The sequence below is a fragment of the Arachis stenosperma genome, chromosome 6, assembly GCF_014773155.1.
Source record: "Arachis stenosperma cultivar V10309 chromosome 6, arast.V10309.gnm1.PFL2, whole genome shotgun sequence".
Classification (NCBI taxonomy): Eukaryota; Viridiplantae; Streptophyta; class Magnoliopsida; order Fabales; family Fabaceae; genus Arachis; species Arachis stenosperma.
The window spans coordinates 89,075,242-89,079,505 of record NC_080382.1 but is presented as its reverse complement, the minus strand read 5'-3'; positions in this window follow the sequence as shown (position 1 = coordinate 89,079,505).

Here is a 4,264-nt window from a genome sequence, read left to right as displayed (position 1 = left end):
TCCCTTCTCAGATCTTGTTCAGTTTCTTTCTGCTTCTTTATGTCCTCTTCGAGTTGTTTCAGCCGGTGTTGTTGTGCCCGGACTGCTTCTAGAATTTCCGAGCTCTTCTCTTTTTCGGAATTTTGTGGATCTTTGTTTGGGAGTGATGTCTTCGGGCGATTCTGTTTGTTTCCTCCTGGAGTGCGTGGTTATAGGGGGCTGTCCGGTCGTTCTCCGGTGTCAATTTCATCCTCTTGTTCAGATGCAGCGCGGTCATTGTCGTGAGGGTCATCCGCCATGGTGGAGGGATGACTTCCAGGTCCCCGGCAACGGCACCAATGTTCCGAGGGTTACCTGAAACGTGTAGCTCGGTCGTCTGGAGAGGCCCGAGGTGGGGGTTCAGGGACCCGAGCTTGATATGCAGAGTGGTTGGTGGTTGTACCTGCAATGACACTCCGATGCTTAAGTTAGCATGGGTCCAAGCAGATATGTGTAGATGTGGAATGAATGTCATACCTGGGTGTTCCAGTGTATTTATAGTAGTTGGCCGTGATCTTCCCTGGATAAGATATTCTTATCTTATCTTATCTTTCGGGAGTTTTATCCCTATCTTTGTGGAACCGCCTTTGCTAGGCCTTTTTCGGCCTTTAGGTTTGGGCTGCGTTCCTTTTGATGGGCCTTCCCTTGCTTTATTCGTCCGAGGTCCGACCTTTAGGCGTGAGCCTTAGGACGAGGTCGGACCTTTTATGAACTGACCGAGTTTGGAGGAGCCCGGTTAGGGTATGAACAGTACCATTGTCTGTAGTGATGGAGTATGGAACTTCAAACCTTGTGACGATGTTTTTGTACAGGAATTTCCGACTTCTTTGAGCTGTGGCATTCGCTAGGGATTTTGCTTCGATCCATTTTGTGAAGTAGTCTATTCCTACTATGAGGAATTTGACTTGTCTTGACCCTTGAGGAAAAGGTCCAAGGAGATCGATTCCCCATTTTGTGAATAGCCAAGGTGAGGTTACGCTAATGAGTTCCTCTGGCGGAGCGGTGTGGAAGTTGGCATGCTTTTGACATGGTGAACATGTCCTTACAAATTCTGTGGCTTCTTTTTGTAGGGTTGGCCAATAGAATCCTGCCCGTAGTACTTTTTTGGCGAGTGCTTGCACTCTGAGGTGATTGCCACAAATGCCACTGTGTACTTCTTCTAAGATATCCTTAGTGTTGGAAGTCGGCACGCATTTTAGCAACGGTGTTGAAATCCCTCTTTTGTATAAAGTATTATTTATGATGGTAAAGTATTGTGCTTCCCGTTTTAACCTCTTTGCCTCCTTCTCATCTGTAGGGAGGGCCTCTGTGGTGAGGTAATTAATTATGGGGGTCATCCATCCCTTATCGCGACCTGTTATGGCTAGGACCTTTTCTTCTTCTGAGATTGATGGCTTCTGTAGAATTTCTTGGATAAGGCTTCTATTGTTGCCTCCTGGTTTGGTGCTGGCTAGTTTGGAGAGTGCATCGGCCCGGGCATCCTGTTCTCGGGGTATGTGTCGAATCTCATACTCTCCGAGTTGTCCGAGCTATTCCCTGGTTTTGTCCAGGTACTTTTTCATAGTGGGATCTTTGGCTTGGTAGCTGCCTGTTATCTGTGAAGTGACTACCTGTGAGTCGCTAAAGATGATAAGTTTTTGAGCTCTAACCTCCCTAGCCAGCTTCAAACCAGCCATTAGTGCCTCATATTCTGCTTGATTGTTTGAGGCAGGGAACCCAAATTTGAGGGAGAGTTCGATCTGGGTCCCCTGGTCGCTTTCAATTATTACGCCTGCGCCACTTCCCGTTTTATTCGAGGAGCCATCCACGTATAGATTCCATTCTGTGGGGACTTCTGGTGTGTCCGTAAATTCCTCAATGAAGTCGGCCAGATATTGAGATTTGATGGCCGTCCAAGCTTCGTATTGAAGGTCGAATTCGGACAACTTGACTGCCCATTGCAAGATTCTGCCTGCCAAGTCTGTTTTCTATAAGATTCCTTTTATGGGCTGGTTGGTTCGAATTTTAATAGTGTGAGACTGGAAATATGGGCGAAGTCATCGAGATGTTATTATGAGAGCGTAAGTAAACTTTTCTATTTTTTGGTAGTTCTGCTCAGTTCCTTGTAACGATTTGCTGATAAAGTATATGGGTTGTTGCCCACTGTTGTCTTCTCGGACCAGTGCGGAGGTTATTGCCCGATTTCCCACTGCGAGGTACAAGATGAGTGGTTCCCCTTCCCGTGGCCGACTTAATATAGGTGGCTGTCCCAGAAATTTTTTGAAGTCTTGGAAGGCTTGCTCGCATTCAACTGTCCATTCAAACTCCTTTCCCTTCCTTAGAGTGGCGTAGAAGGGGAGAGATCTTATTGCAGATCCCACCAGGAATTTGGACAAGGCTGCTAACCGCCCATTAAGTTGTTGTACCTCTTTGATACAAGTTGGGCTTTTCATGTCGAGTACGGCTGCACTTGTCCGGGTTTGCCTCGATTCCCCTCTGTGTGATCATAAAACCAAAGAATTTACCAGCTTCTACTGCGAAGGTACATTTTGTGGGATTGAGTCGCATGCCGTGTCGTCTTATGGTGTTGAATACTTGTGTTAGGTCGGATAATAACATCTCTTCGTTTTGCGTCTTCACTAACATGTCGTCTACGTAGACCTCCATGATCTTTCCGATGTGATCCGAAAAAACTTTGTTCATTAATCTTTGATAAGTGGCTCCCGTGTTTTTGAGACCGAAGGGCATAACAATGTAGTAGTAATTTGCCTTTGGGGTTAAGAAAGAGGTTTTTTCTTGGCCGGGTGGGTACATTGGGATTTGGTTATATCCCGAGTATGCGTCCTTGAAGGAAAGGTATTTGTATCCGGAGAAGGCATCTACCAGTGCGTCGATGTTTGGGAGTGGATAAGGATCTTTCGGGCAAGCTTTGTTGAGATCGGTATAGTCGGTGCACATTCTCCACTTCCCATTTAACTTTTTTACTAAAACGACATTAGAAAGCCATAGCGGGTATTTGACTTCTCTTATGAAGCCTGCCTCCAGTAGAGCTCGTACCTATTCTTCCACCGCTTGAGAGCGTTCTGGTCCTAGCTTTCTGTGCCTTTGTTGTATCGGCCGAGATCCTGGGTAGACTGCTAGCTTGTGGCACATTAGTTTGGGATCTATGCCAGGCATGTCTGTGGCCTTCCACACGAAGAGGTCGGCGTTGTCGCGTAGGAACTGTATGAGTGATTCTTTTATGTCCCCTTTTAGGAGTGTGCCGATGTTGGTTGTTTGGTCTGGGGTGTTCCCGATCTGGATTTTCTCTATTTCTCCTTCAGGTTGTGGGTGGAGCTCCTCCTGCCTCCGAACTCCACTGAGCTCGATTGTGTGGAATTCTTCTCCTCTGCCTCTGAGGTTTAGACTTTCGTTGTAACAGTGGTGCGCCATCTTCTGATCTGCCTTTACTGTGGCTATTCCTTCTGCGGTTGGGAACTTCATGCATAGATGTGGGGTCAAGACTATTGCGCCGAGTTGATTTAACGTTGTCCGACCTATTAGGGCATTGTAGCCTGAGCTTACGTCAACGACGATGTAATCTATTTTGAGTGTTCTTGACTGACTTCCCTTTCCAAAGGTTGTGTGGAGTGGGATGTATCCCATTGGTTGAACCGGGGTATCTCCTAACCCGAACAGGCTGTCCGGATATGCTCTGAGTTCTTTTTCTTCCAAGCCGAGTTTATCGAAGGCGATTTTGAAAAAGATATCGGCAGAGCTCCCCTGGTCTATCAATGTGCGGTGAAGATTTGCGTTTGCCAGTATAATAGTGATGACCATGGGATCGTCATGCCCTGACGTGATATACGTCTTTGAGATGTCCTTTGCGGGATGATTTAGAGATTCCTCCCCCGGCGAATCCACCGTGTATCATGTGGACATGTCTTTCTGCCGTCCGGGATGATCGCGCGGTTGGTCCGACGTCTTCTGCTCTTCTTCTTTTCCTTTGTTCATCATCACGGGTGGCCAGGTATCGATCCAGCTTTCCTTCTCGTACGAGCTTTTCTATGACGTTTTTTAAGTCAAAACACTCATTGGTGGAGTGCCCGTGGATTCGATAGTATTCACAATATTCAGCCCAGTTTCCTCCTCCTTTTTTGCCTTTGAGTGATCGAGCTGGTGGTATTTTTTCTGTGTTGCAAACCTCTCTGTAGACTGAAGAACTTGAAGATTGATGGTTTAGAAGTTATAGTAAACACTCGTTGTAAGTATAGTTACTAAACCAAGC